The sequence below is a fragment of the Notamacropus eugenii genome, chromosome 1 (genome assembly GCF_028372415.1).
Source record: "Notamacropus eugenii isolate mMacEug1 chromosome 1, mMacEug1.pri_v2, whole genome shotgun sequence".
Taxonomy (NCBI): domain Eukaryota; kingdom Metazoa; phylum Chordata; class Mammalia; order Diprotodontia; family Macropodidae; genus Notamacropus; species Notamacropus eugenii.
In genome coordinates this window covers 413,930,396-413,942,271 of record NC_092872.1, presented here as the reverse complement: position 1 = coordinate 413,942,271, position 11,876 = coordinate 413,930,396, and the positions used below count along the sequence as shown (strand labels likewise).

The window sequence follows — 11,876 nt, the reverse complement described above, 5'->3', positions numbered from 1 at the left end:
AAGGACTGTCCCCCACATGTAGCATGGGGGTGTCATTGTGTGGCTTGAAGGGAGGGAGGATAGACATCTCTAGCTTCTTTTTCTCCAACCCTTCTCTAAGGGAGACCTTAATTCCTGCCAGGAGGGAAGGAAGAAGGCGGGGGGTGGGGGGTGGGGGGTGGGGGTGGATATGCAGATGCTTGGCTACTCGGCTGTCCTCAGAGAGAGGGGATACCAGGCTAGAATCATATCTATCTGCTCCCCTAAATATTATTAGTCTATAGGATGTGATTTTCAGCTTCAATTTAACTTCTGATTGCTGTTTCATTAATGGGGGAAGCAGGACCTTATAACTAAGACTTGACTCCTTTCCTACCAAATATTAGTTCCACAGTGAACTTATATAGCACTTAACCAAGAAAGCCATTTATTCAAATCAGTAGCAAAAAAAAAAATCAGAGAAAGTGTACAGAAGGGAATATATACTAGACAACACAGAGTGAAGGAGCTCTCCCACTGGAAGTGAGGTAACTCAATTCAACCAAAAAAGAGAATCCTAGATCTCACCCAAAGGGGAGTTTCCAGAAGTCTCTAATTTAGCAATTAGGGATAAAGACATGATGGACACTGAACTCCTCTCATGTTGGCTTCTTCCCAGAGTCTTAATTCCCCTTCAGCAACCTGAAGTAGGGATGGTATCATTTTTTTTTCTTGTCAAAGCTGGAAGCTAGAAGTAGCTGAAGAGACTATGGAGCCTGGATGGGCATGAAGACTTGAGCTCTCCTCTCCTGTCCTTGCCAATTACACCCTGCCCCTCATTCAGGTTCCTAAACCAAAGAGAATCGGATTACTTTACTATTATTGTTATGATTTCTCCTTTTCTACAAGCATTTATTGACTCTGTAGGCCCTGATGCCCCATCAGGGTGGTATAGAGAACTAAAAAGATTGGGATTACAGGTAAATTCAGACTGGGTCACTTTAAACCTGATTTTCCAATAAGGAAGGATTTTCCAATATGGAAGTCAAATCACCTTGATGGCTGGGTTCTCAATTTGTAGAACAGAAATGTCAGAACTCAAAAAATGTCTAGTCTGCTGCTTTATTTTGTAGACGGGGGACTGTGACCCAAAGAGAGAGGAGTGACTCACTCAAGATAAATTGACTATCAGTTCAGGACTTTTTCTACCATACAATAGCAGAGTTGTTCCCTCATACCCATTAGCTTGAAAAAGATGGCAAAAAAAATGCATATGACAAATGCAAGAGGGACTATGGGGAAACAGGACCATTAATATACTGTTGGTGGAACTATGAACTGGTCCAGAAATTCTGTAAAGTAATTTGGAAATATGCTCCACCCCCAAGCTACATACCTTTTGACCTAGCAATACCAAGAGTAGGTCAAAGAAATCAAAGAGATCAGTGAAAGAAGCATCCATCTGTATAAAAATATTTATAGCCACTTTTTTGTGATAATATTTGGAAATGAAGGGGATACTTATAAACTGGGGAATGGCTGAACAAATTATGGTATAAGAATATCACAAATTGTACTATAAGAAATGATGAAGGAGACAGTTTCAGAGAAACCTGTGAAGACTTGTATGAACTGATACTGAGTGAAGTAAGTAGAATGGTTGGGGTTTCATGGTGTGCTGTAGTGACAACATCTCAGAGGATTCAGAGCCAGACTATGTTTAATCTAAGTACAGGAATTTTTTAAGGACTGACAACCCTCAGAAACAGGGTAGGTTCCAAGAGAAGTAGAACCAGGAGAACACTTCATCCAATCATGATAACATTCTAAACTCAAACAACTTTGGAAGATTTAAGAATTCTGATCAATGCAATGACCAACCATGATTCCAGAAGGCTTGTGATGAAACTTGCTGTCCACCTCCAGACAGAGAAGTGATAGACTCAAAAAGGAGATTGAATTTTTCTTTTATTTTAGCCAATCTCAGAATTTGTTTTTGTTGACTATGCACATTTGTTACAAGGGTTTTGTTTTTCTTTCGTTTTTCAAGGAGGTGAGGAAGAGAAGTGGGAAGAAGAAATGGTTAGGTTTCATGGATTAAAAAAACTTTGACTTTAAAAAAAAATTAAGCTTTAATTTAACTTATTTAGCCTGAAGAAAAGAAATCAGATGAGATATGATTGCTTCCTTTAAATTATTTATTCCCTAGAGGAAGGATTATTTATTTTGCTCAGCCCAGATGGAAGAATTAGGAACAATGGATAGAAAATGCAGAGAAATAGATTTTGTGAAATGAAAATGCTCCAAACTACTATTAAGATAAATGCAAATTAAAGTGTAGATTTGTTTTGCTTGACTGTGCTTACTTGTTACAAAGTTGCTTTTTTTTTAATAGAAGAGGGGATTTGGAAGTGAGAGAGGGAATAGTAATAGATGTAAAAAAGTAGAAAAGAAGAAAACGAGAGTCAATGGAGCATTAAAAAATAATACACAGAAGAGATTAGAAGGAATCCCAAGAGATAAAGACAAGCAAGGAAAAGTTAAAATGAACATGTTGAGTTCAGTATATACCTATTTTAAAAGCAAGCTATGGGTAATAAAAATTCACTTTTCATATACAGTCTTCTTTCTGTTCTGTTTTGTTTTTTCTCCATACTTGTTAATGTTGACTTGTGCTCTGGATTTGAAGCTAATAAAAAAGACGGTGGAGCTCATAGGCAGAATATTTGTTGATTAAAGGCTATGCTGAAAAAGGATTATTTTCAAGTAATGATCATAGCTCAGAAAAATTTTGACTGAAATAGGTAACTGCAATGCTCATATTTGGTGTAAAGATCTTCATGTAGGTGACAAAGTCTTGGTAAGGAACCTTGATACGCACCAAACACACAAAATGGCAATATACTGGAAAGCTATGTTCTACAATGTTGCACTTAGAGAGAAGTATGGCTCACTTCTCTGCTGCCTGTGCTAATTTTGGCCTAATGATTAACACTAAGAAAACACAGGTGCTCCATCAGCCACCACCGCACTGTTCATATGTGGAACCATCAGTTACAACAAATGGAGAAGTTTTGAATGCCGTGGATAAGTTCATTTACCTTGGTAGTGTGCTTTCCAGGGATGTATATATTGACAATGAGGTTGATGCACACACTGCCAGAGCTAGCTCAGTGTTTGGGAGGCTCTGAAGAAAAGTTTAGGAGAGAAGAGGTATTAGACTGACTACCAAACTGAAGGCCTACAGAGCCATTGTGCTGACCTCATTATTATATGTTTTTGAAACATGGACAGTCTACCAGCACCATGCAGGAAATTGAATCTCTTCCATTTGAACTGTTGTAGGAAGATTCTGAGGATCACCTGGCAGGATAAGGTACCAGACCCTGAGGTTCTTGCTTGAACTAAACTGCCAAGCATTCAAACTATGCTTCGGAGGGCGCAACTCTGATGGGCTGGTCACGTTGTTCGAATGCAAAATGTATGCTTGCCAAAAAGACTACTTTATGGAGAACTTGCATGGGGCAGGCAATCATATAGTGGTGAGAAGAAGTGATACAAGGACACTCTCAAGGTCTCTCTCAAGAACTCTGGATTTGACTGTGCAACATGGGAGACACTGGCACAAGACCGCTCAGCATAACATGCTTGCATCAGAAAAGGTGTTGTGCTCTATGAGCAAAGCAGAATTGAGACAGCAAAAAGTAAATGTAGAATGAGCAAATTTGGAGTATCCACCCCAAAATTCATATGGACTATCTGTGCCCAACCTGTGGTAGAGCATTCTGAGCTTGTAATGATCTGATCAACCATAGTCAGATAACACTGAAATTTCACTTTACAATGGTGATGTCTTTTGATCCTCTTCAAAGACGAAGCACAACCAGAGAGACTGGGCAACTTTCTAGTTTCCAAGCAATTCCCAGAGGAGGCTCAGGGCTATACAAAGGCAAAGAACCAAAACCATCTGTAGCTTACTGGGGAGCCAATCAAAACTTCCTGATAAACTTATAGACAGTAATAATGGATAGTCAACTAAATGGATTCCTAGAAAAAGGATCTACCTGTCTATTGCTGAATAACAAGGCTGGATAGTAACTTAGAAAATTATGATAGTGATGAGGATGAAATTGTATATTGCTACCTTCAAAAGTTTAGAGAACTCAACCTTGTGTTATCACAGTCACAGAAGAATGCTAGTTCAACCAAAAATCCAAAGTAAAGGTGATGAAATTATAAAGATCCAGTGGGACTTGAATGAAGAGATATGAAAAGATGCCCTAACATAGTCCTTCATGGAGGTGGGAGATCCATAGGTGTTATATGTTGCATGTGGTTTTGAATTTTTTGAAGATATCAATGAGTTGTGAGGACTTATTTTTCTTCTGGGAAATCTAGGTGGCTCCGTGGATAGAATGCCAGGCCAGGAGTCAGGAAGACTTATTTTCTTGAGTTCAAATCTTGCTTCAGATACAACTTACTAGTTGTATGACACTGGGTAAGTAGCTTAACCCAGTTTGCCTCAGTTCTTCATATGTAAAATGAGCTGGAGAAGAAGATGGCAAACCACTCTAGTATCTTTTCCCAGAAAACCCCAAATAGGGTCACAAAAAGTCTAAAATAACCGAACAAGTTTTTCCTTGCTAAATATTGCTGTTGGTCATATGAGATGGCTATCTGGGAGGGGTAGAGGAAAGGATACATGGGATAACATGGTGATGTGAAAAATAGAAAATATCATTAAAAAGCTTATTTAAAAAAAAATACCAGTTCAGTTGATGATGTAACATCCAACCCCAAAACAACGTCGTTTTACCCTAATATTCCGGTTGTAGGGAGTTCATCTTTAGGGGACTGTAATCAAACTGATTCATCTATGAACTCAGTTACTGTTACATAACACTAATAATTAACTATGTAGAAATTTAGGAAGTCGAGATAAGAGTGTCATAACTATTGTCAGTGATTAGGTTTATATAAAATGCACCAGGGAAAACAGGAGAGACTGTTGGCCAAATATGGCCAAACAATGTTCTTTAATGGAATATGTATAACGTGTGCATATTTGGAACTACATTTTACTTGTTTTTTTTATTCATGATTCTTATTACTGAAATACATTTTCATTATTTATAAACTATTGATATATAATCATATATTACTTATGTGCTTTGGTCATGTATATTTTTACTCCACATGTATGTGCAAGATTGGAACATGTGACATACATTTGATTACTGTATGGCTTCTTCCCAGAGAAAAGCACTTGGGGAAAAACACAGTTAGTTTTGAAAGAACCTAAGTGAAAGCAGATCCTTAGAGAAAAAGAATTTATTCATGGCAAAGGTGGTCAAAGTGTCTTGTTTCTCAGCAGCTTGTTTACATATGACATTTGAAGGTTATGGCTAGGAAACTACGATAACTAGAATTTTTTTGGCAAATGTGGAAAAATTATATGTTGCCTGTCTAAGGTGTATGTATGACAGAAATGTGAATTTTGGCTTCTCAAACTGAGATAGATTTGAGTCACTTCACACAAGGAGATGTTGTTTTGAGGCAGGACTCAGCATCTGAGTGAGAGACTAGAATGAATGATCATAGAATTTGGGTCAACACCAGCAAAGAAGTGAGGGTAGGAAGGAAACAGTAGCTGGGTGAAGACAGAAGTGAGCTACTTGAAACAAAAAAAAAGAGGGAAGAAGAAAAAAAGCAGCTGTTGACTTGAGACCATTGGGTGGAGAAAGGCAGACTGTAAGCTGCTGCTAGGAACTGATCTAAGAGGAGAATAGCTCTGCAAAAAGAGCTAACTGAAAGAAAGAAGAAACCCCACTGTTTAAAGAGCTGTCTGGGCAAAGAAAAGACTGAGAAGCTTAGCCTTTACTGTCACCTACAACTTGAAAGTGGAAATCCCTCAGAGATTTGTCTGCTTTGCTCTTTACTACCATTTCTGGCTTGAGAGGGGAAAAAAACTCTTACAAACTAGTGAACGGACCTGGATAGCTCTATGGATTCCAGACTTAGGTGAATTGTTTTGCTGAGAGTGCCACCACTTCCTCAGAGCTGAGCCAAGGGAGCAGGTCTGCAAAACTTTGTAAACACCAGCCTGAAGGTCTCTTATTTCACTGAAAGGGCTTAACATTGCTTTATTGGTCAAAAAGTTGCAGCCAGCAGAGAAGTAATTTCAAACAGCAAGAGAGTAGAAAGGCCCAGAAGATGAGAGGCCTCACATAGCAGATGATATGTGGTACAGATTATTGAAGGAGATCAAGAACATCTGGGTCTACAATCTGTAGTTGTAAGTTGCCCCAAGCTGATGACTTTCCCTTCTTATATGCTTCCCTGCTAGGTCTCCACTATTTTGTGCCTACTCTCTTCTACAGACTATGTACGTTGGTGGGAGAGTATAAGCCAGGTTTATAGATGGGCTATTATGATTAGTCTTACTTGTTTAGTAAATGATTAATGATTAAGGGTTAATGGTATTTTCTTGGCTAATTTGTTTAAATGGTAAGCACACCAGTGGGGGCTCAGGAACTGCATTAGTGAATAGTAAGAGTATGTTTTTCCATACCAGGATTACCCCTAGTACTCTGAGACTGAATTGTAGCTGTGAGAGGCCACCATCTGGGAGCCTCCCCATCATGTCATCATTAGTGCAAGTTGTGATGAGCCAGCCACTAGCAGAAAACCCAAAGAGAAGAGATGCCTTTGTCACACCCACTTTTACATTTTAAAAAGATACTTTTCCCTGACCTTCCTCTAGTCGCACTTCCCAATCTGCTCCCAGAGCTTCACATAGTACTTTGCACCTTTGTAATATATGTCTTATATTCCGTATTATATTTAACTGTATTTGTATCTTATTCTCTTACTGGACTGTGAACTGAATGAAGCAAGGATTGTGCTGTATCTGAACTTCGTATCTTTTCCAGCGTTCAACATACAACATTTCATGAAGCAGAAAAATAAATATTTGACAAATTATTTTTGTAAAATTGAATTGCTAGACATTTACCCTGTCAATTAGTCAGTCAACAAGTATCTATTAAGCATTTACTATACGCCAGGCCCTATGCTAAATTCTAGGGATAAAAAAAAGCTAAAAACACCCTACCTGCCTTTGAGGAATCCACATTCTGATGTGAGGGACTTGTAAATAACGATATACATACAACATATATACAGAGTGGGTAGTCGGTAATATCATAGGGAAGGGGGCAAAAGGGAAGCTAGAAAAGATATCCTGAAGAAGAAAGCAAAGTAAGATGTGGAAGTGAGGAATGGGAATATGTCAAGCGTAGAGAACAGCCAGTGAAAAGGTATGGAGTCCATTGGAATGATGGGTTCCGATGAGTAGAGGAAAATGTAAAAAGACTGAAAAGGTAGGAAGGAGCCAGGTTGTAATGGATTTTACATGCCAAAAAAAGGATGTTCTATTTGATCTTGAAGGTAAAAAGGAGCCACTGGGATTTATTGAGTAGCAGATATAGTTAGACCTGAGCTTATGGAAAATCACTTTAGCAGCTGAGTGGAAGATGGATGAGAGTGGGGAGAGCTCAGCCTGAGATAGGGAGACCAATTATCACAATAGTCTAGGCAAGGGTCTGTAACAGAGATGGGGAACCTGTGGCCTCAAGGCCACAAGTGGCCTTCTAGCTGCTTGTGTGTAACCTTTTGACTGAGTCCAAATTTTACAGAACAAATCCTTTTATTAAGGGGATTTTTTTCTGTGAAGGTTCAGTCATAGGACTACACTTGAGGACCTAGAGGGCCGCATGAGGCCTCTAGACTGCAGGTTCCCCACCCCTAGAAGCTGGTGACTGTGTGGGTGGAGAGAAGTGAGGACCAAATAAGAAGAAGAAGAAGATTTAACAGTAGATTGGATATATGGAGTGAGAGTGAGAAGCCAAGAATTACCCTGAGTTTCTAACCCTGGGAGAGTAGGAGGGTGGTGGTATCCTCAACAGTAACAGGAAAGTTGGGAAGAGAGGAGGGCTTTGGGGGAAAAGATAATGAATCCTATTTTAAATATGTTGAGTGTAAGATTCCCAGGAGACATCCAATTCAAGATACCCAAAAGGCAGTTGGTGATATGTGATTGTTACTCCAGAGAGAGATTAGGGCTATATATATAGCCTGGAGATAGTACGTGAATCTATGGGGATGGATGAGATCGCCAAATGAAACGGAGGAGAGGGAGAAGAGAATAAGATCCAGGACAGAGCATTTACTGTTAGTGGGCATGACAAGGACAAAGATCCTGCAAAGAAAACCAACAAGGATAGGTGGGACAGGAAAGGACTTAAGAGCTAACAGTGTCACCAAAACCTAGAAAAAAGAAAGTGTCTAGGAGGAGGTGGTGATCCAACACTGTCAAAGGCTGCACAAAAGCCAAGAAAGTTGAAGACTGAGAAAAAACTAACAGATTTGGCAATTAGGAACTTGTTGACTTTGGAGAGCGCAGCTTGAGTTTAATGATAAAGGTGGAAGCTAGACTGCAGAGCATTTAAGAAGCAAGTGAGAGAAGAGGAAGTAGAAGTACTTGAGTTTGGATGGTTTTCTCAAAGAGTTTAACCAAGAAAGGAAGGAGAGATTCAAATGAAGTACCCTGGCTGAGTGTCATACAGGAAACAAAGATGAGTAAGAATGGCCCTCGATGAGCTCCCAATCTAGGAGAGAAAACAGGATGTGGACACACATAGTGGCATTACAAAACTATACTCCTTTGTACTTATTTTTTTAATATACTTGGCTATGTATTTGCTATTTACTCAAGCAAATATATACATATACACATACATGTACACACACACACATATATGTATGTGTGCATATGTATGTATGTATGTGTGGCAGGTACTGTTTACTGTTTGTTTTTGGATTCGCAGTACCTCGTACATTTCCTGGAACGTATTAGGTGCTACAGGTGTGTTTGATGAATTGCATAGTGCCGTTGACAGTTGATGAGGACTTGGTCTAGGGTTGGAGGCCTCAGTTTTCTCATCTATAAAATGAAACTATTAGCAGGAAAACAATGTAAGTGAAAAAAACATTAGCAAGAAAGTTAAAACTGGACCTGACTTAGCCTTGTTCCAAAGTAGTGGGCTCTTTTTAGAGATGAGACTGTGGCTGTGGAGTACTATAAGTATACATACATATACACACATATACACACTTGGACATAGCTATGCATGTGTATATGTAGCCAGACAGTTTTGCTGAATTTCTTTTTTCTCCTTTCTTTTTTATTCCTTGTTACAGGGGATGGCTCACTGGGCAGGGGAGGGTGGAGGGATATATTTAGTAATGAAGGTGATGTCAAAACTAGGGGGCACAGTGAATAGAGCTCTGGGTCTAGAGTCAGGAAGACCTGAGTTCAAATTTGGCCTCAAACACTTACTAGCTGTATGATCCTGGCAAGTCATTTGACCTCTGTTTGCCTCAGTTTTCTCATCTGTAAAATGGGGATAGTGAGAGAACCAACCTCCCAGGGTTGTTGCAAGGATCAAAAGAAATAATATTTATAAAGTGTTTGGCATGTAATAAGTGCGATATAAATGTTTAGCTATTATTATTGTTATTAAAACAAAAGACACAAATAATTTTTTTTAATGAAAGGGTTGAGCTATATGAGGTATCCCAGACACCCTTGGCAAGTCTAGTGAAGCCTATGGATGCCTTCTCAGAATAATGTTTTTAAATGTATAAAATTAAATTCATAGGATTACAAAGGAAACCAATTACGTTGAAATACAGTTACTGAAATATTTAAAAAACAAGTTCGTGGACCCCAGGTTCTGAACCCTTAAGAGAGGAACTCTAAGTTCCCTGCCATGGGCAGCTAGGTGGTTCAGGGGATAGAGCATCAGTCAGGTCTGGAATCAGGAGGACCTGAGTTCAAACCTGGTCTCAGGCACTTATTAACTGTATAACCCTGGGTAAATCACTTAACTCAGTTTTCTCATCTGTAAAATGAACTGGAGAAGGAGACGGCAAACCACTCCAGTATCTTTGCTAAGAAAACCCCAAATGAGGTCACAAAGAGTTGGACACAACTGAAGCAACTGAACAGCAGCAGCGTCTCTTCTACCTCTAAATCCTATGGCCTACATAGGTCATGAAAAAAATGAATTTTTGTGCCTATTTGAGACCTGGAAGAACTCATCCAGAGTCACAAGGAAAGTATCATAACCTTCAAATTCAGAGCTCTTCGCTCTAACGCCAGCCTGATTTTTACTGCAGTAAGCTCCTGTTTGGGCACATCTTCTATGATGTCAGCAGCACACTGAACAGTAGAGGTTCTGGGACAACTGTTGGGGAGTGGAAGGAAGGGGCAGAGGAGGCGCCTGAAGTAAGCCCTGGATCCCTCCTTTAGGAAGGGCAGGTTTCACTCACCCTCTCAGCTTGCTCTGTAAAGACATACATTTTAGTATTTGGATAATGTGAGAATTTGTTTGGCCAGACTATCTAGCTGTGTCTTAAGGGCTTTTTTTGTTTTTTAAAATTTGCTCATAAGGGAGGGGAAGGAAAGAAGGAAGGAAAGAAGGAGGAAGGGAAGAAGAAAAGAAAGAAGGAGGAAAGGAAGAATGGAAGAAAGGGGGGAAGGAAGGGAAAAAAAAGAAGGAAACAAGCATTTGTTGAGTACCTACTATGTGGCAGGAGGCATAGTGCTATACAAATATCTCATTTGATCCTCTTAACAACTCTGGAAGGTAGGTACTATTATTATCTCCATTTCTCATTTGAGGAAACTGAGGCAGGCAGGTTAAGTGATTTGCCCAGGGTCACACAGCTAGTCAGTGTCTGAGGCCATATTTGAACTCAAGACTTCCTAACTTCAGGAAACTAGGTGGCACAGTGGGATAGAACTCCGAACTGGGGTAGAGGGGTAGAGTTCAGGGTCAAGAGAACCTAAATTCAAATCCAATTTCAAATACTTTTTGACTGTGTGACCCTGGGCAAATCATTTCACTTCTGCCTGCCTCAGTTTCCTCAACTGTCAAATAGGGATAAGAGCACCTACCTTGCAGGGTTGTAGGGATCAAATGAGAAAATATTTTTTAAAAGAACTTAGCACTGTGTCTGTACATAATAGTGTTATATAAATGCTTATTACCTTTTAGGCCCAATGTTCTATATCCACTGTGCAACTTAGCTGCCTGAAAGGGAATGGGGAAAATGGAGGGATTAATTTTTTTAATGTTTGTTGATTGAAATTGAAAAAAAATAAAAATAATAAACCAAACACTTTATTATTGGGTTCATATGTTCAGTCGTTTCAGTCACGTGCAACTCTTCATGACCCCATTTGGCAAGGATACTGGAGTGGTTTACCATTTCCTTCTCTAGCTTATTTTATAGATGAGGAAACAGAGGGAAATAGAGTTAAGTGACTTGTCCAGGGTCACAGAGTAAGTGTCTGAGGCTGGATTTGAACTCAGGAAGATGAATCTTCCTTACTCTAGGCCCCATACTATATCCATTTCACCACCTCGCTGCCCTTTATTATTGAAGATGGTGATGAAAAAGAAAAAAAAGGCTTAACCCAAAGGAGGCCAGAAACCTTTCAGACCACTCTGACCCTGCTTAGGCTGCTGGGTGGGGGCCACAGAAACCTGATGTGGGCTCTCATCCTGCCTCCATTAGCTTCAGTTCTATCCACAACTCCTTGGGGTCAGCATTCCTTCCACCCCCTCTTTCCTGTTGAATTCCTATCTAGTCTTCAAAGCCCTAGAGAATCCAGCTTAAATGCCACTTCCTCTAGGAATTCAATTCCACACACATCTCTCAAGGCTCTTACCACTTGCAAGGCTTTCCTAGGCCTTGGAGTGCCTCATGGAGTACTACTTTAATGCCCGCGTTATCCAATAGTGATCTATAAATCGATCAAGTGTATAAGTGGTTTCTAGCAGCTAGGG

At 39.7% G+C, this 11,876-nt stretch overlaps 1 long non-coding RNA gene across 1 annotated transcript; it reads right to left on the bottom strand.

Annotated features, from left to right (window-relative positions):
* Positions 1 to 389: 389 nt before the first annotated feature.
* On the bottom strand, positions 390 to 8,958 carry LOC140526370 (uncharacterized). Its single transcript, XR_011974344.1, has 2 exons — positions 8,850 to 8,958; positions 390 to 806 (listed from the first exon to the last, which is right to left on the bottom strand). It is a non-coding gene; the product is annotated as an uncharacterized lncRNA (long non-coding RNA).
* Between the last annotated feature and the right edge of the window lie 2,918 nt (positions 8,959 to 11,876).